Consider the following 21,735-nt stretch of genomic DNA (forward strand, 5'->3'; position numbering starts at 1 on the left):
GTCAGCGTCCGTAGTAATAAAGCTATTGGTTGCTCTGAAGATATTTGATATTCGGAACATGACAAGGGGAGTTGTTCGACAGTTTTGTGAGCAAGGTAATTTGCTACTACTCCCCCCAAAGTTCATTTACTTAAACTGACAAACTTGGTTCAAAAAAAGGAGTTCGGTGTCTCTCATGGAGCGCTGCCAACGATCTGATTCTGCTGGGAACGAAATCCGGCGTGGAGATTTGGGACGACAAGCAGGTTGGTCTGCGTGGTGATTTCCTTTCTTTTAGGTGAAAAGTATGCGTGGTGATTTAATGCCATTTGTTACTGCAGCTGCTTTCCCAGGAGACGACGGGCCCTTGCCTCGACCTCGACTGGAGTCATACGGAGGCCGGTTGCTTTGTCGTTTCCGACGAAAAGAAGCTGACACTGTACGAGTTCAAATAGTCCTTCCTCGTCATTTGCATGGTTAGAGCTTCAGGTATACACTAGTATAACTGTAATATATGAATGCTCCCTCTGTGTGATATCCTGGCTTCTCTTTGAATGAAAGCCCAGCCTGAGCTTGTATCTTTTCTTCTTTGCACAGGGGACGGAAAATGTGATCGCCGCTGATAGTTGGAAAACGCAACTACGATAACTCTGCTCCCAGCTTGGTACCAAAAAGAATCGGACGACCTGCCTGCACTTTGATCCTTCGTATGAATGGTTCGATTTGTAGCGTCGTATCGTATGATGATCAGACAAAAACTATGGTGCGCATCGCAACATACTTCACATGCGACATTCCACTGTAGGATAGTTAGTGTAATGGGTGCTGCAGTTTGGCCTACACTACTTCACATGCGACATTCCACTGTACGATAGTTAATCTGAATGGGTGCTGCAGTTTGGCATTTGGCATGGATGGTATGATACGAAGAATCGTACTATTGAAATTGGACAGCATGTGTCATATGTGTAGCAGAGTTCTTCGATGGATGGGTAGCTTTAACTGCCTGTCGCCTCATCTTGTCTGTCGAGGCTACGCACGGCTCTGCAGGGCAACAATTTCCTGTCTGCGGAAGAGTCACCAGAGTTCGTCTTCCATTCAGTACACAAATCAGCCGGCCAGTTCACGCCCTTTTTTTCTTAGAAAAGGTTGCTACTTGTTCATACGAAACTAGTGGAGTACGATTTTGTTAAACAATGGATAGAGATAGGCTTGTAGAGAGATAGACTCTAGTTTAAACATTGTACCTCTAATCTTTCTGTTAAACTTCTCTCTCTCTCTCGATCTCCTACGTAACGGGACGCATCCTAGCGATTGTCTCTATTTGTACGCTATGGCAAGCTGTTCGCAATATAATCAAAGAAAACACCACGGCCACCTACGGGTGGAGATACGCTTTCCACGATAATTTACATAGTCATTGAGCTCCTTCCTCCAAAATAAGAGGGAACTGCAAGAACCATCACTTATTAGGGCTAGTGTTGCACGAACCACCACTTATTGAGGCTAGTGTTGCACAAAACACCTATTATGCAGGTATGTTGTGAAAAACATCATATATTGATGTAATAATTGCAGATAGGTTTAATCTAGTGTTTAGATACATTGACATAATTGCAGACAAATAGGTCCCGCTTGTAAGGGCAATTCCAACTGGCCGATGTGAACAAATGTAATTTTTTGTCTACCTTTTGTCCATTTGGGTAGGCCAAGCAGACACATGTGTGTCCAGTTTTTTATTTGGGTCGGTCGGTGCACCCCCTGCGGCCTACGCATTTGTCCATCCAGTCGTTCTCGCCCACGGCCCTAAGTGTCGTCCTCGTCATTGGAATGGGTGAGGTCGAAGAACTCCAGCGGCTACGCCCAGAGGAACACCGTCTGGTAGGCTGCCAGCACGGCCTCCTCCGGCGTCTGCTGCGGCGGTGGGGCTGCCTGGGGCTGCTCGTGCTAACTCCTCCTGCTCCCGCCTCTTCTTCTTCTCCTCGCACGGCCAGCGATGTCAGTGCTCCTCCTCCCCGCGCTCGTGTTGTATGCAGCGCTCCTCGCCAGCCCGCTCCTCCTCTACTGCGCGGTGGCGCCATTGCTCAAGGTAGGCCACCTTCTCCTCCTCTGACGCGCCGAGCCACACCGGCGGCATGCTGACCCCGCTGCACAACACGCTGCCACCGCGTATGTCTCAGTGGCTGCAGGCGGTGCCGGTGCGGGTGCATGCAATGTATCTAAACACTAAATTAGACCTATCTGCAATGTATTACACCAATATGTGGTGTTTTCCGCAACAAACCCACATAGTAGGTGTTTTGTGCAACACTAGCCCCAATAAGTGGTGGTTCGTGCAATTCCCTCCCTAGATAAAGAAAAGCACATCTAGCATCATGTCCACCACATCCACCCTCGCCGCTGGCACCATGAGTGTGCTCACCACCCAACTCGCATCATCTTCCACCTCTGCACAGTACCACTCAGGCCATGACCCTTTGTCCACCACCCAAAGAAAACCCAGCCAGAAGCAACTTCCTCCTGTGGAAAGCCATTGTGGTGCCATAGATCAAGGGCGCAGAGATGCAACAATTCCTCGACCCGACAAGCCCTGTGCCACCGGCCACCATCACCATCACCAAGGAAGGGAAGGAGGAACAGTTCGTCAATATGGTGCGTGCCCTCTGGTATGATCAACAGTGGCAACTTCAAGGATACTTGATGGGATCCCTCTCCTGTGAGATTCTTACTCAAGTCGTCACTCTCCAGACGTCGGTCGAGGTGTGGGCTTCGATCCACGCAACATTCACGGCGGAGACGCAGGCGCAATCCATCAATACGATGATTGCGCTCGATAACCTCCAGAAGGGCAACTCTAGCATGGTCGACTACCACACCAAGGTCAAGTCCCTCATTGATGAGATTGCATGTGTTGGCCCTCCTCTCTTCGATGGTGAGATCACATATCACATCCTTGCGGGACTCGACCTCGATTACAGCCTGGTCTTTTCCGCTCTCGCCGCTCGAGTAGAGTCCGTCTCCGTGCTAGAGATTTATAGCCAACTCCTCTCCTTCAACGCTCGGATCAATATCCTAATGGGCTAAACCACTGTCAATCCTCTTCTAACGCGATCTCTCACGGACGTGGAGCAAGCATCCGTGAGCGTGATCACCAGGGACGAACCCGCAGCAACAGCAGTAGTGGACGCGGGCGAGGCAACGGCGACAACCAGAACGCATGGTCTGGTGGTGGCTGGTACAACTAGGCATGGGCTTCCTCCTCCAACACAAGACCTCGCTGTCAATTGTGCAAGAAACCGAGCCATGAAGTCATAGACTGTTGGCACCAGTATCAGTGGCGGAGCCAGATTTAGCAAAATGGGTGTACAAAGTTCAAGAATTCATGAATTTTCTAGCTAGTTTCTCCTGTATATGTTTTGTCTACCTAGTATATGCTTTCTTATTAGAATTAATGGGTGTACATATGTACACCCATGTCCCCTTGTAACTCCTCCCATGACCGGTATGATGAGGGTTATGTTCTTGATGCACGCCATGTAGTCATCGCCATCTGGGAGCAAGGAGGGGACGATGACACAGTTTGATATGCTGATTCTAGAGCAACAGATCACGTCACAGGCAAGCTCGAGAAGCTCTCCCTTTGTGAGAAATATCTTGGAGATGATCAAGTTCACACCACAAGCGGTGGAGGTGTGAATATCCATCACATAGGTCAAACTTCTATTAGTTCCCATGTTTGCACGTGATCTTCTCTTAAAAGATGTCCTGCATGTTCCGCAAGCCGATAAAAATCTGATAACAATGTTTTCTTTGAGACTCATCATAATTATATTTTTATTAAGGATTGGGCAACGAGGGAACTCATTCATCACGGGAGAGGCATCAGAGGACTATACCCCATAACATCCAAAGCTCTTAGTCACCGTCGTCAAGTCTACTATGTCGTCAAGCCCTCCTTGGCAAGATGACATCAAAGATTAGGACATCGTCATCAATCATAGTTAAGTAACACTACAAAAAAAGACACATCCGTGACATTTTGGGCCGGACAAATTTTTTTTGTCATACTTATGACACTTCTATGACGATAATTGTGACAAAACCCAGTATCATCTTAGATGTGGTGGGGTCCTACTTATATGACAAAAAATCATGACAGAAAATGGGTTTTTCGTCCTGGGCGGGCCGAAGACGCAGCTACATGACATTCTTTGGGCCGTCCATGACGGGAAAAGCCGTGGTAGAAGCGAGGGCGAGGAAAATATCGGAGAGTTCCTGGTTACGGTGGGTGGTCGGGGGCCGAGCGATGCGCGTTTCTCTTGTACGTACGCGCGTGTGTGCGAGACGTTGGGCTCTAACTGAACCCGAGCGAGGTGTTGGGCTCTAACTGAACCCGAGTGATTGCACTGCAGGCTACGCATTACTGAACCCGAGCGATCAATCGACCCCTTGCTGTTAACTGAGCCCGAGTGATTCCTTTGCTACTGCTGCTAACTGAAGCCGGTCGATGTTGCCTCTGATGAACAGTGAGCGTTGTTGGGGGGGGTGGATGAATAGTTCCCGGTGGGGGGTTGGATGAACAGGACCCCGTGGTAGTAGAGGTCGTTCCGCTGGGTGAACAGTACCCCGATCGATCGAGCCGGTGGATGAACAGGACCCCGTGGAGGGCTGGATGAACAGGACCCCGTGGAGGGCTGGATGAACAGTAGCCGGTGGAGGGTTGGATGAACAGTAGCTCGTGGAGGGGTGGTTGAACAGGACCCCGTGGAGAGGGGTGGTTGAATAGTAGCCGGTGGAGGAGCGCGCGGTGGAGGCTGGATGAACAGAAGCCCGTGGATGAACAGTCACATGTGAAGGTCGGAGGAGGTCGATGGTGGATGAACAGTAGCCCGTGGAGGCAGCCGACGGTGAAGATGAACAGTATCCCCTGGAGTCCCATTTTGCGGTACGCCACACCCCTCCCAATGAACAGGACCCTCGTTTCGACCGTAGCGCTCCAACACAAGTCCGTTTCCTCTGTTTCGCGGTACGCCACACCCCTCCCGATCAACAGGACCCCGTTTCCACCGTAGGAGGTCCGTTTCCGATGAACGGGATCCCGTTTCGACCGTGGCCGATCGAACACAAGGCCGTTTCCATCGGATGTTCCGTGCAAGCCGGTTGGCTCCCGATGAACACGATGACGCATTCCATTTCGACCCAGCTGGTTGCCTCCACATGATCACGACGATGGTGCAACTTCTCCGTTCTGACCCAGCCATGTACACGAGCCCTGGCCATACGTATGCACGAGTAGGCGTTCGAGACCCCGCCCGTATGTACGTACGTGGCCATATTTTCTTTCTTGTACCCTGGCTGTTGTACGTATGTGCACATGCTACATGCGCGCCTGTACTACGACACACGTGCGCGCCTCTACTACGACACATGCCCTTTCTTACACGGCCACGGTTCATCGCTGCAGCCTGCAGGCAGACCGATCGTATGTACGTACATGTTCGCGGCCAGAATGACAACGCTATGTACGCTTCGACCAGGTGGGTCGCGACTGTCAGAAACTTCCTTGCATGCGAAGATGTAGCTGGTGGGTCCCAGCAGTCAGGGAGCGAATCATTTTTTTGCCCGTAATATGGACGCACTTCCATGCGTGTGAAGATGTAGCTGGTGGGTCCCAGCAGTCAGGGGGAGAAAACATTATTTTTCAGAGTAAAAAGGATGCAGTTGCATGTTGGGGAACGTAGTAATTTCAAAAAAAATCCTACGCACATGCAAGATCATGGTGATGCATAGCAACGAGAGGGAAGAGTATCGTCCACGTACCATCGTAGACCATAAGCGGAAGCGTTATGAGAACGTGGTTGATGTAGTCGAACGACTTCACGATCCGACTGATCCAAGTACCGAACGCACGGCACCTCCGAGTTCAGCACACGTTCAGCTCGATGACGTCCCACGAACTCCGATCCAGCAGAGCTTCACGGGAGAGTTCCGTCAGCACGATGGCATGTTGACGACGATGATGTTGCTACTAACGTAGGGCTTTGCCTAAGCACCGCTATGATATAATCGAGATGGATTATGGTGGAGGGGGGCACCGCACATGGCTAAGGGATCAATGATCAACTTGTGTGTTCTAGGGTGCCCCCTGCCCCTGTATATAAAGGAGCATGGGGGAGGCCGGCCGGCCCTCCTAGGACGTGCCAGGAGGAGGAGTCCTCCTCCTAGTAGGAGTAGGACGCCCCTTTCCTACTCCTACCAGGAGGAGGAAAGGAAGAGGAAGGGGAGAAGGAAGGAGAGGGAGGAAAGGAGGAAAGGGGGGCCGGCCCCCTAGTCCAATTCGGTTTGGGCTAGGGGGGCGCCCTGCCTCCTCTCTTTCGCCACTTGGCCCATGAGGCCCAATACTTCTTCCCCGTATTTCCGTCACTCCCTGGTACTCCGAAAAAGACCCGAATCACTCGGAATCTTTCCGATGTCTGAATATAGTCGTCCAATATATCGATCTTTACGTCTCGACCATTTTGAGACTCCTCGTCATGTCCCCGATCTCATTCGGGACTCCGAACTACCTTCGGTACATCAAATCACATAAACTCGTAATACCAACCGTCATCGAACGTGAAGCGTGCGGACCCTACGGGTTCGAGAACTATGTAGACATGACTGAGACACGTCTCTAGTCAATAACCAATCGCGGAACCTGGATGTTCATATTGGCTCCTACATATTCTATGAAGTTTATCGGTCAAACCGCATAACAACATATGTTGTTCCCTTTGTCATCGGTATGTTACTTGCCCGAGATTCGATCGTCGGTATCTCAATACCTAGTTCAATCTCGTTAACGGCAAGTCTCTTTACTCGTTCCGTAATGCACTATCCCGCAACTAACTCATTAGTTGCATTGCTTGCAAGGCTTATAGTGATGTGCATTATCGAGAGGGCCCAGAGATACCTCTCCGACAATCGGAGTGACAAATCCTAATCTCGATCTATGCCAACTCAACAAGTACCATCGGAGACATCTGTAGAGCACCTTTATAATCACCCAGTTACGTTGTGACGTTTGGTAGAACACAAAGTGTTCCTCCGGTAATCGGGAGTTGCATAATCTCATAGTCATAGGAACATGTATAAGTCATGAAGAAAGCAATAGCAGTAAACTAAAACGATCAAGTGCTAAGCTAATGGAATGGGTCAAGTCAATCACAACATTCTCCTAAAGATGTGATCCCGTTTATCAAATGACAACTCATGTCTATGGTTAGGAAACATAACCATCTTTGATCAACGAGCTAGTCAAGTAGAGGCACACTAGTGACACTTAGTTTGTCTATGTATTCACACATGTATTATGTTTCCGGTTAATACAATTCTAACATGAATAATAAAAATTTATCATGAAATAAGGAAATAAATAATAACTTTATTATTGCCTCTAGGGCATATTTTCTTTAGTCTCCCACTTGCACTAGAGTCAATAATCTAGTTCACATCGGCATGTGATTTAACACCAATAGTTCACATCTTTATGTGATTAGTTCACATCTCCATGTGACTAACACCCAAAAGGTTTGCTAGAGTCAATAATCTAGTTCACATCGCTATGTGATTAAAACCCAAAGAGTGATCATGTTTTGCTTGTGAGAGAAGTTTAGTCTACGGGTCTGCAACATTCAGATCCGTATGTATTTCGCAAATTTCTATGTCTACAATGCTATGCACGAAGCTACTCTAGCTAATTGCTCCCACTTTCAATATGTATCCAGATCGAGACTTAGAGTCATCTAGATCGATGTAAAAAGCTTGCATCGACATAACTCTTTACGATGAACTCTTTTATCACCTTCATAACCGAGAAATATTTCCTTAGTCCTCTAAGGATAATTTTGACCGTTGTCTAGTGATCTACTCCTAGATCACTATTGTTCTCCTTTGCCAGAATCATGCTAAGGTATACAATAGGACTGGTAAACAGCATAGCATACTTTATAGAACCTATGACTGAGGCATAGGGAATGGATCTTCATTCTCTTTCTATTTTCTATTGTGGTCGGGTTTTGAGTCTTTACTCAACTTCACACCTTGCAATACAGGAAAGAACTCCTTCTTTGACTATTCCATTTTGAACTAATTCAAAATCTTGTCAAGGTATGTACTTATTGAGAAAACTTATGAAGCGTCTTGATCTATCTCTATAGATCTTGATGCTCAATGTGTAAGCAGCTTCATCGAGGTTTTTCTTTAAAAAAAACTCTTTTCAAACATTCATTTATGCCTTCCAGAAAATTCTACATTATTTCTGATCAACAATATGTCATTCACATATACTTATCAGAAATGTTGTAGTGCTCTCACTCACTTTCTTATAAATACAGGCTTCATCGCAAGTCTGTACAAAACCATATGCTTTGATCACTTTATCAAAGCATATATTCCAACTCCGAGATGCTTGCACCAGTCCATTGATGGATCGTTGCAGCTTGCTCACTTTGTTAGCACCTTTAGGATCGACAAAACCTTCTGGTTGCATCATATACAACTCTTCTTTAAGAAATCCATGAAGGAATATAGTTTTGACATCCATTTGCCAGATTTCATAAAATGCGACAACTGCTAATATGATTCAGATAGACTTTTAAGCATCGATACGAATGAGAAAATCTCATCGTAGTCAACACCTTGAACTTGCCAAAAACATTTTGCGACAATTCGAGTTTTGTAGATAGTAACACTACTATCAGCGTCCGTCTTCCTCTTGAAGATCCATTTATTCTTAATGACTCACCGATCATCTGGCAATTCAATCAAACTCCATACTTTGTTCTCATACATGGATCCCATCTCAGATTTCATGGCCTCAAGCCATTTCACGGAATCTGGGCTCATCATCGCTTCCTCATAGTTCGTAGGTTCGTCATGGACAAGTAACATGACATCCAGAACAGGATTACCGCACCACTCTGGTGCGGATCTCACTCTGGTTGACCCACGAGGTTCGATAGTAACTTGATCTGGAGTTACATGATCATCATCATTAGCTTCCTCACTAACTGGTGTAGGAGTCACAGGAACAGATTTCTGTGATGAACTATGAGGGAATCCTGGATTAGGGGGTCTCCGGACAGCCGGACTATATCCTTTGGCCAGACTGTTGGACTATGAAGATACAAGATTGAAGACTTCGTCTCGTGTCCAGATGGGACTCTACTTGGCATGGAAGGCAAGCTAGGCAATACGGATATGGATATCTCCTCCTTTGTAACCGACCTTGTGTAACCCTAACCCTCTCCGGTGTCTATATAAACCGAAGGGTTTTTAGTCCGTAGGACAACAACCACAACATACAATCATACCATAGGCTAGCTTCTAGGGTTTAGCCTCTCTGATCTCATGGTAGATCTACTCTTGTACTACCCATATCATCAATATTAATCAAGCAGGACGTAGGGTTTTACCTCCATCAAGAGGGCCCGAACCTGGGTAAAACTTCGTGTCCCCTGCGTCATGTTACCATCCGCCTAGACGCACAGTTCGGGACCCCCTACCCGAGATCTGCCGGTTTTGACACCGACAATGGGCTCAACCAAAATGATGTGTGTGAGTCAAGGCAATGCACTGGAGAAGACTAAAGTTCGGGACCCCCTACCCGAGATCTGTCGGTTTTGACACCGACATTGGTGCTTTCATTGAGAGTTCCTCTGTGCCGTCGCCACCAGGAAGGATGTCTCATCCCGTCTTTAAAGACGGCATTATCGCTGAGGGAGCTTTGGCTATCGGCCAAACTCTCCGGCTAGGTGGTTTTCTTATGGCCGCCTGTTCGGCCGCTGCGCCGACGATGACTTCTCGGGTCATCGAAAGCAATCTTCACGTCAACTCGGAACTCGCCGAGCAGTTAGATCCAATGGAGCTCTCTTCCCTAAACGAGCTCTTGGATCGCATCGCCGCCCTGGGAGTCGCTACAGACTACGATCAGATTGGGCCTAAACCCGATCTGGGAGAGATCAACTCTCCCTAGGTCACCCATCACGTTGCAGTGGTGGAGGAACAATGCGGCAACCCTTCATCTATTTTAAGGACTAGCTATGTCCGGATTCCTGATCCCTCCAAGCCGGATACCCGCGGAGGGGAGGACGTCACTCAAGGCCTGAACCTAGAATTAGGCAGCGGGCTAGATTTATTGGAAAACATCCAAGAATCCAAACTTTCGAGTTCGGAAACTCCTTGGCCCCTGAGTCTCAGATTGGGTGAGGATTCGGATTCAATTCCACCCACCCACCCAAACATACGCGATCTATCCCAAATTAGGCAAGAGCCCGAAGAAACAATACACCATTACTGGGCCAGATTCCTCCTGGTCATGAACAGGATAAAGGACTGCCGTGAGGAAGACGCAATTTCATTCTTCTGCAATAATTGCACGGACAAGGGAATCCCCAACGCCATAAGTCGTCGCGAAATTACACGCTTTGCCGACCTGGTGTCCATAGTACGAAAGTACTGTGCGATGGAAAGCGCCTAGAAAACCGAAATAGAATTTTGGGATAATCCGACCCTGAATACAAACCCAGTCCGAAATAAAAGGGTGCATTATCACAATACACCTGGGTTAACTACTAAAAAGCAACAACCCTCTATGGGGAAATGAACCATACTGGAGGGATGGCTCAACGGACCCTGCAAAATTCATAGTACAGCGGATGCAATACCAAGGCACAGCCTTAGAGCATGTTGGATACTCCGGCAGGTGGCCAAAAGTGGTGAGGATCTACTCCTCCCAAAAACCACAGAACACCATCCCGTGGACAACAATACGGTGTTAACGGTCTTTGAGACCTTCGCGTCAAATAATAGACGCAAGCGAACACTCCGCAGCATGGCCGAAATCTGGCACGTAGCAGAAATAAATCCTTAGAGTGACACGGCTATTACCTTCAATGCCAGTGACGAACCCAAATTCTGAACAGCCCGAGCACCAGCCGCACTGGTCCTCAGTCCAATCGTGGACGGCTTTCGACTCACCAAGGTACCCATGGACGGCGGCAGCAGATTAAACCTCATCTATGAGGAAACTCTTCAAAAGATGGAAATAGATTGGAGCCGCATTGAGCAAAGTAGCACAACCTTTAAAGAAATCATCCCCAGTCGGGAAGCACGCTGTGCTGGGAAAATCACACTAGATGTGGTATTCGGCACGCCGGTAATTACATGTCCGAAGAAATTACATTCCAAGTGGCCCCGTTCAGCAGCGGATACCACGCTCTACTAGGGCGGGAGGTGTTTACAATCTTCCAAGCCATACCCCATTACGGGTACATGAAGCTCAAAATGCCCGGGCCCAACGGAATCATCACTCTTACTAGTGATCCGGACATAGCACTCCGCGCCGAAAATAAGACAACCGCATTGGCCCTCGAGGCACTATCCGAAGCCCTAGCGGCCGAGGAACTAACTTCGCTGTGCTCCACGGTGAATAGGGACGATGTGATACTCGATAAAAGATCCAAGTCCACCTCCTTTAAACCAGCAGACGAAATAGTCAAATTCCAAGTCCATCCAACGGACCCTACAAAACAGCTTCCATCGGGGCACAATTAAACCCTGATGTCGACTCCGCACTGCGAGAGCACCCTTCAGACATGCCAGGAATCCCACGCAAACTAGCTGAGCATAGCCTAAATATCCTAAAAGGATTCAAGCCAGTCAAGCAGGCTCTTCGACGTTTCTCCGAGCCTAAGAGACAAGCCATGGGAGAGGAACTAGCCAAGCTATTGGAGGCCGGATCCATCAGAGACATAAAACATCTGGACTGGCTAGCAAACCTGGTGATGGTACCAAAGAAGGACAAATCCTGGCGCTTGTGCGTTGATTTTAAGGACCTTAACAAGGCCTTCCCAAAGGATCCCTTCCCCCTCCCCCGCATCGATCAAATCATCGATGCTACCGCAGGACACGATTCATTGTGTTTCCTCTACGCATACTCCGGCTACCATCAAATTAAAATGGCGGAGCCAGACCAAGCCGCAACGGCATTCATCACACCATACAACCCATTCTGCTTCAACACAATGCCCTTCGGGCTCAAAAACGTCGGCGCAACATATCAGCGCATGATTCAGACATGTCTGGCAAACCAGATTGGCAAAACAGTGGAGGCATACGTGGATGACGTGGTCGTTAAAACCAAGCATGTCGAAACTCTACTAGAAGACTTGAGGCTCACATTCGACAACCTCCGAACATATGACATCAAGCTCAATCCGGAAAAATGCATTTTCGGCGTACCAGCCAGAAAGCTCCTGGGATTCATTGTCTCCAGTAGAGGTATTGAATCTAATCCGTCCAAAATCCGAGCGTTGTCACAGTTGGCTACCCCAACAGACCTCAAGAAAATACAAAAATTGACTGGATGTGTGGCGGCTCTAAGCCGCTTTATCTCCCGCTTGGGAGAAAAGGCATTACCCCTTTATCGCCTCCTCCGGTGCACCGAACACTTCGAGTGGACGGATGCCGCCTCGGCCGGACTCAACGAAATAAAAGCCATATTGGCAACAAACCCAGTCCTGGCCACGCCAAACATTGGTGAACCAATGCTATTATACATTGCGGTAACTCATCAAGTAGTAAGCGCAGTGCTCGTCGTCGAGCGAGAAGTGGACGGACACAAATTCCCCCTTCAAAAGCTGGTTTACTATGTGTCCACTGTCCTTACTCCATGCAAATCACGGTACCCGCATTATCAAAAGATAGCGTACGCGGTATTTATGGCATCCCGGAAGCTGTGACACTACTTTCAAGAGTGTTCGATAACGGTAGCCTCTGAAGTACCACTTAACAATATTATAAACAACCGCGACGCGACGGGCTGGATTGCCAAATGGGCCATTGAGCTCCTCCCGTTCGACATAACTTACAAGCCATGGCGAGCTATTAAGTCGCAAGTTTTGGCTGACTTCGTCGCTGAGTGGACGGAAGCCGAACTCCCTAAAGAGTACGACACATATTCAAACTGGATCATGCACTTCGACGGCTCCAAAATGTTGGCTGGTCTGGGGGCTGGCGTCGTTTTGACATCCCCAACAGGAGATACCGTTCAATACGTACTACAGATAATGTATACGGACTCCAACAATGCAGCTGAATATGAGGCCCTTCTACATGGTCTCCGGATGGCAGTATCCATGGGCATTCAACGCCTAGAGGTGCGCGGGGATTCGAACCTCACGATATCCCAGATAAATGGAGACTTCGATGCCAAGGATCCTAAAAATGTTAGCTCGGTTCGAGGGGCTCGAATTTCACCATGTGGCTCGGGAAAACAATCAGGCGGCGGATATCCTCGCCCGCATCGGTGCAAAACGCGACGCGGTTCCTCCCAACATATTTCTGGAATGGCTCTTCAAGCCATCCGTAGCATGGGAAGGGGATACCAGTAACAATAGTCCAGACCTGGCCAAAATACCCGATACCGAACTCTCTGACACAATCGGAGGCTCTGCCACCGAAATAACACATTCAACCCACGAAATAATGGCCATTATTGCCCCGTGGACAGAACCATTCCTGGCCTACCTAACTAGGCAGGAACTTCCGGAGGACCAAAATGAGGCACGCTGCATAGTGCGACGATCCAAGGCCTATAGGGTCCATGAGGGAGAATTGTACAAAAAAGCGCTACCGGAGTCCTTCAAAGGTGCATCTCCAAAGAGGAAGGGCGGAACCTTTTGGCAGAAATTCACGCCGGAGTCAGCGGTCATCACGCCGCAGCCCGAGCTCTTGTAAGCAAGGCCTTCCGTACAGGATTCTAATGGCCAACGGCCCGGGCAGATGCACATGACTTGGTCCAATGTTGCGCCGGTTGCTAGCTCTTTGCAAATCAAAGCCACATGACACCCACCGCCCTCCGAACAATCCCCATTACATGGCCCTTCGCGGTCTGGGGGCTTGACATGGTTGGACCCCTTAAAGGGGGAACCCACAAGAAAAAAAATACTTATTGGTCATGGTGGATAAATTCACCAAATGGATAGAGGCTAAACCGGTTAAAACAACCGAATCCGGACCGGTGATAGATTTCATATCCGGGGTTGTACACCGTTACGGCGTCCCCCACAGCATCATCACTGATAATGGTACGAACTTCACGGCCGACGAGGTAAAACTCTGGTGCAGCAAAATGGGCATCAAGCTCGATTATGCTTCAGTCTATCACCCACAAACCAACGGTCAAGTCGAACGAGCAAATGGTCTTATAATGAGCGGCATTAAACACAGATTAGTGCACTCCTTAACAGAGTCTGACATGCACTGGGTAGAGGAGCTCGACTCCGTACTCTGGGGGCTGCGGGCCACGCCGAATCGTAGTACCGGATATACACCGTTTTTATGGTGTACGGCGCAGAGGCAGTCCTGCCCTGTGACATAATTCATGACTCACCTCAAGTGCGCATGTATGAAAAAAGAGAAGCCAAGCTCGATCGACAGGACAGTCTGGACACCTTGGAGGAAGAGCGTGATGTAGCCAAAGCCCGTTCCGCATTTTACCAGCAACAGGCTCGCAGATACCAAAGCAGAGAAGTACGGGCCAAAACTTATAATGTTGGTGAACTAGTTCTACGGCTGCCGGATAAGAAAAAGAACAAGCTCGAGCCCACATGGGAAGGTCCCTTCATTATCGACCAAGTTCTGACCGGTGGAGCGTACCAACTGCGGGATGCATCGACTAGTCGACTCGAGCCGAACCCATGGAACGCAGCCAGGCTCCGAAGATTCTACGCCTAGCACCGGACTCTATGTTAGTCCCCTCACTCTTGTCCATTTTCTGCATATGCATCATCTGTCTTGTTTCCCTTTCTTTCTTTTATTTCTCTAGGCCTTCAAGGGTCACCTTGCGCCTCACTCATACATCACAGATGCGCTAGCCGCACTCTTCATACGTGGGGGCTTCTTTCACAGAAGCTTAAGTTATTTACCTGGGCCTCACACCCAACACATGTGTTATACTTCCGCATGTACCTTTTTTCACCATTATATGCATTGATATGACTTAAGTTTTGGCCAAGCTGGGTTGCCTGGCTCTTGTATTTATGCCCTATGTTCCCGTTAATTCGGCTAGGGCATAAGGGGAGCACCTCTATGATTGTTACCGCCGGGTCAGCCGGACGTGTACCTCAGACTGGGTGAAGCCGAAAGCTAGCGTTCTTAAGGGAATATCCGGTCGGTGAACAAAAGATGACTTCTATTATCCATATCTTCCCCCAGATGATTTTTCTGCGCTTCTTATCGCAGTCCGGACATGCACTTCAGGGCATGCTTACCCAAGGAAAGGAACCCTTAACGGAACTATTCTCTCTGGAAGATGTTTCTTACTACCCATGTAATATAACATAACTAGTTGGGCACTTGTCTGATAAAGCACTAATGACCCCTACGCCTGGTCTCCACGCATGCCCCGGTTCTTACATAACCAAGAGGGTATTCGGATACACTCCGGACTGTCGGGTCCCGAGGTTGAAGCAAAAAGGTCCGCCACGACAAACGATCTACAATCCGGCTAGAAGGCATTATACATGTCACTTTAAAATTACATAGTCAATTTGACTGGTTGAATTGATCTTCAATACCATCCAACAGGCTGTCTAGTCTACAGTCCTGTTGGGAATACTTTGCGGCCAATTCTACTTGGCCGTACACTAAGCTCACAGGGATCTCCTTCCTATTAGGCCCCACAGGTCCGACTTCGGCCATGTGGTTCGGGTCAGCCTTCGTGTAACGTGTCTTCACCATCGCCCAGGCTTCCCTGGCGCCCTGACGGCAGGCCAATATCTTCCATAATCGGAAGCACCGCCACGCTCCCTTTAGCTTTTCTGCAAGCTCTCCAAGGCCTTCGGGTATGGAGACGGATGGCCACAAGGCCTGGGCGACGCCTTGCATCACCTGCCGAACTCGTTCGTGCAGCTGTGAGAGCTCGGGAAGAAGGTCACCCGTTGAACCGGGCATTTCCTCGGTAGGACGACCTGTTAACATACCTACAGACATAACTCTGTCAGCCAGCTTCCTTGCCGAACTCTTTTTCAAAGTTCGTTCAAGCACTTACTAAATATGCCGCGTCGAAGCTGCCGATTTTCCTTAACAAAGTCTGACAGTTGGGCGTGAACATCTTGTAGTTCCACGCCCAGCTTGGTGTTGGAATCTTGGAGATCATTTTTCTCCTGCCTCACCCTCATAAGCACGTTCTCACCGGCCTTTAGCTGGCGTATGAGTTGTTGCTTATCCGGATTTACTCCAGCGTCATCTGCAATTTTATCGTTAGATCCGCATATACGCCGCATTGTATATGATACGTATCATTCAAAAGATATGTTACCAGAGGGGGTCTCTTTGGGCTCCCCTGCTGCGGCCAGTGCGGCCTGAAGTTGGGCTTTGCACTCTTCCAGCTCCTGGGACAGTTGAGTATTCTTTTCTGTAAGAACCTGTATAACAAATGATCCTTAAATCAGTTATCCTAACTGTTTCAAGTCTCAGGGGCTACTGATATATATAATCATCAAATTTCCTCACCCGTATGTCTTTTACATACTGCTCCGTGGCTCTGGCTAGACCATTTTGAGCAGCATGGAGGTGCGCGTCTCCCGAGTTGAAGGCATCCAATGCCTCTTGGGAGAAACAAGCGTCACGAAGAATAGTCCGGCGACGCCTGTGGTTCATGGCACTTTCCACCTCGGAATGGGTGGCGGACAGTTTATCTGCATCCTCTGTCGGAGGAGCACCCGACGCACGCCTTGTATTCGTTCCCGCCTCCAAATCCGGCCTTGGAGCCTGGCTTGTGGAGGCGCGATTGGTAGCCTCTCCGGGTATAGTCCGGCGAGCGCTCTTTTTCCTGAAAAAAAGACATGGGCGTTAATATGCCTCTGAGAATAATGTCTTGCAATAAGGACGGCGCGCCATACCGTTGCGCCGGTGTCTCAATCCGGACCGCGGGTCTTTTCAGCCTGCCTAGCCTCGCGGCCCCTTGTTGGCCGGTCGCCACAGGCTCGGCCTTCGAGGACCTCCCCTGCAAAACACGGCTGTTATACGGCGATCAAAGACACGCAAGGACGGATCCCTTTTTGAATTGCTGGGACTTTGGTCTCAGTTACCTGTGAGGCTGGAACCAGCCCAGGGTAATCGACCGTAATGGCCACCAAAGCATTGTCATTACTTGATTGGTAAAAAAACCATCGATCAGCTCCACAGGTATGTCCGGATCCTCCTGGGAGGCCGTATCAAGGGACCGTCCAGGGTCCTCGGGTTGTGGAGGAGGGCTGTTTATCCCCTTTACAGCCTGGCGCAGCTCCTGCGATGAAATCGCTAGAATGAATACTTAACTACAGGAATACAAAATGGATGGGCGAGAAAAAGTCTCCGCTTACCCAGCTCGGAGGATTGTACATAGAAAATCCGCCCTGCAGGTTGACACGAAGGAATTCCTCCTCTTCTCCCTTGTACAAAGTGGATAAGATCTTTATTAGATCAGCAGCCGATCCCGGCCCTTTGCGGCCGTGGCGCGTGGCGTCATCCTCCCCGTTGAAATCCCACATGGGGTGGCCTCTATACTGAAGCGGTTGCACCCCCCGCATGATGCATGTGGCCATGACCTCGATCATGGTCAATCTGGATCGAGCTAAAAAACTTATCCGGCTCATCAGGTAAAGAATGTCCCTGTCATCTTCCTCCAGGGAGCTCCGTGGACGCCATCTCCGACGCTTCTTCAAAGGGGTGTTATCGAACTCAGGAAGGCTGATCCGAATAGGATCCGGAAGGGGGACGTCTTCTATATAAAACCATTCTGAAGGCCAGTCTTCGGACGTCTTCTTTGGGGTCCCAGACAGGTATCCGGTCCCGGCAATACGCCACACCTCGGCTCCGCCCACTTGATATATTGACCCCTTCTGAGAACGGGGCACAAGGCAGAACAGCTTCTTCCACAGAGTGAAATGAGCTTCACAGCCCAAAAACAACTCGCAAAGGGCTACGAATCCCGCGATATGCAACAGGGAGGCAGGCGTAAGATTGTGCAACTGGAGGCCGTAGAACTCCAGGAGCCCCCGGAGAAACGGATGAATTGGGAATCCGAGCCCTCTTACCAAATAAGGGACAAGGCAAACCCGCTCTCCCTTGGAGGGATTGGGAAGGCTCTCCGCTTGCTCTCCACCATTATAGGTGGCAAGCCCGGCTTGAACCGGGACTAGGTATGCTGGGGGAAGAAATCCCTTGGACTAAAGCATCACTATTTTGCTGTGCGGGACGGAACATCTCTCCCAATCTCCAGGCTTGGAGCTAGGGGTGCGAGAGGAGGAGCTACGTCGACCGGCCATGATGGAATGGATCTCTGTCGGGTGCGCTCCGATGAAGGCTCGCCAAGGGAGGATGGTGTGATTTGGATCTGAATCCTTGCCTTTTTAAATAGGCGACTCATTCACACAGCTAGGGGGTAAATGTGAAAACACCCTGGCTCTTCACATTCGCTCGACACGTGGAAAGTGGCCATTATTGGGCGTGGAAGCCAAGGAGTGCAACATTCACAAGAAACCGGACATTATTTCGACAGGTACACAGAATTCAAAGAGGAACCCGCCTTGCAATGCCGAAGACAATACTGCGCGCCGGACTCATCGTCATTGAAGCCTGGTTCGGGGGCTATTGAGGGAGTCCTGGATTAGGGGGTCCCCGGAAAGCCGGACTATATCCTTTGGCCGGACTGTTGGACTATGAAGATACAAGATTGAAGACTTCGTCTCGTGTCCAGATGGGACTCTACTTGGCGTGGAAGGCAAGCTAGGCAATATGGATATGGATATCTCCTCCTTTGTAACCGACCTTGTGTAACCCTAACCCTCTCTGGTGTCTATATAAACCGAAGGGTTTTTAGTCCGTAGGACAACAACCACAACATACAATCATACCATTGGCTAGCTTCTAGGGTTTAGCCTCTCTGATCTCGTGGTAGATCTACTCTTGTACTACCCATATCATCAATACTAATCAAGCAGGACGTAGGGTTTTACCTCCATCAAGAGGGCCCAAACCTGGGTAAAACATCGTGTCCCCTGCCTCCTGTTACCATCCGGCCTAGACGCATAGTTCGGGACCCCCTACCTGAGATCCGCCGGTTTTGACACCGACAAACTACTTTCCAATAAGGGAGCAGGTACAGTTACCTCATCAAGTTCTACTTTCCTCCCACTCACTTCTTTCGAGAGAAACTCCTTCTCTAGAAAGGATCCATTTTTAGCAACAAATGTCTTGCCTTCAGATCTGTGATAGAAGGTGTACCCAATAGTTTCTTTCGGTATCCTATGAAGACACATTTCTCCGATTTGGGTTCGAGCTTATCAGGTTGAAGCTTTTTCACATAAGCATCACAGCCCCAAACTTTAAGAAACGACAACTTTGGTTTCTAGCTAAACCACAGTTCATAAGGCGTCGTCTCAACGGATTTTGATGGTTCCCTATTTAACGTGAATGCAGTTGTCTCTAATGCATAACCCCAAAACAATAGTGGTAAATCGGTAAGAGACATCATAGATTGTATCATATCTAATAAAGTATGGTTACGATGTTCGGACACACCATTACGCTGTGGTGTTCCAGGTGGCGTGAGTTGCGAAACTATTCCACATTGTTTTAAATGAAGACCAAACTCGTAACTCAAATATTCTCCTCCATGATCAGATCGTAGAAACTTTATTTTCTTGTTACAATGATTTTCCACTTCACTCTGAAATTATTTAAACTTTTCAAATGTTTCAGATTTATGTTTCACCAAGAAGATATACCCATATCTTACTCAAATCATCTGTGAAGGTCAGAAAATAACAATACCTGCCGCGAGCTTCAACACTCATCGGACTGCATACATCAGTATGTATTATTTCCAACAAGTATGTTGCTCGCTCCATTGTTCCGAAGAACGGAGTCTTAGTCATCTTGCCCATGAGGCATGGTTCGCAAGCATCAACTGATTCATAATCAAGTGATTCCAAAAGCCCATCAGCATGGATTTTCTTCATGCGCTTTACACGAATATGACCTAAACGGCAGTGCCACAAATAAGTTGCACTATCATTATTAACTTTGCATCTTTTGGCATATTATGAATACGTGTATCACTACGCTCAAGATTCAATAAACCATTCACCTTGGGTGTATGACCATTGAAGGTTTTATTCATGTAAATAGAACAACAATTATTCTCTGACTTTAAATGAATAACCGTATTGCAATAAACATGATCAAATCATATTCATGCTTAACGCAAACACCAAATAACATTTATTTAGGTTCAACACTAATCCCAAAAATATAGGGAGTGTGCGATGATGATCATATCAATCTTGGAACCACTTCCAACACACATCATCACTTCACCCTTAACTAGTATCTGTTCATTCTGCAACTCCTGTTTCGAGTTACTAATCTCAACAATTGAACTAGTATCAAATACTGAGGGTTTGCTATAAACACTAGTAAAGTACACATCAATAACATGTATATCAAATATACTTTTGTTCACTTTGCCATCCTTCTTATCCGCCAAATACTTGGGGCAGTTTTGCTTCCAGTGACCAGTCCCTTTACAGTAGAAGCACTTAGTCTCAGACTTAGGTCTAGACTTGGGCTTCTTCTCTTGAGCAGCAACTTGCTTGCCGTTCTTCTTGAAGTTCCCCTCCTTCCCTTTGCCCTTTTCTTGAAACTAGCGGTCTTGTCAACCATCAACAGTTGATGCTTTTCTTGATTTATACCTTCGTTGATTTCAACATCACGAAGAGCTTGGGAATTGTTTTCGTTATCCCTTGCATATTATAGTTCATCATGAATTTCTAGTAACTTGGTGATAGTGACTAGAGAACTTTGTCAATCACTATCTTATCTAGAAGATTAACTCCCACTTGATTCAAGTGATTGTAGTACTCAAACATTCTGAGCACATGCTCACTAGCTGAGCTATTCTCCTCCATCTTCTAGGCAAAGTACTTGTCTGAGGTCTCATACCTCTCGACTCGGGCATGAGTCTGAAATACCAATTTCAGCTCTTGGAACATCTTATATGCTCCGTAGCATTCAAAACATTTTTGAAGCCCCAATTCTAAGCCGTAAAGCATGGTGCACTAAACTATCAAGTAGTCATCATATCGATCTCGCCAAACGTTCATAACGTTTGCATCTGCTCCTGCAATGGGTCTGTCACCTAGCGGTGCATCAAGGACATAATTCTTTTGTGCAGCAATGAGGATAATCCTCAGATCACGGATCCAATCCGTATCATTGCTACTAACATCTTTCAATATAGTTTTCTCTAGGAACATATCATAAATAAAACGGGGAAGCTATACGCGAGCTATTGATCTACAACATAGTAATGCAAATACTATCAGGACTAAGTTCATGATAAATTAAAGTTCAATTAATCATATTATTAAAGAACTCCCACTTAAATAGACACCCCTCTAATCATCTAAGTGATCACGTGATCCATATCAACTAAACCATGTCCGATTATCATGTGAGATGGATTAGTTTTCAATGGTGAACATCAATATGTTGATCATATCTTCTATATGATTCACGCTCGACCTTTCGGTCTCCAGTGTTTCGAGGCCATATCTGCATATGCTAGGCTCGTCAAGTTTAACTCGAGTATTCTGCATGTGCAAAACTGGCTTGCACCCGTTGTATGTGAAAGTAGAGCTTATCACACCCAATCATCACGTGGTGTCT

The sequence above is a fragment of the Triticum aestivum genome, chromosome 3A, assembly GCF_018294505.1.
Source record: "Triticum aestivum cultivar Chinese Spring chromosome 3A, IWGSC CS RefSeq v2.1, whole genome shotgun sequence".
Classification (NCBI taxonomy): Eukaryota; Viridiplantae; Streptophyta; class Magnoliopsida; order Poales; family Poaceae; genus Triticum; species Triticum aestivum.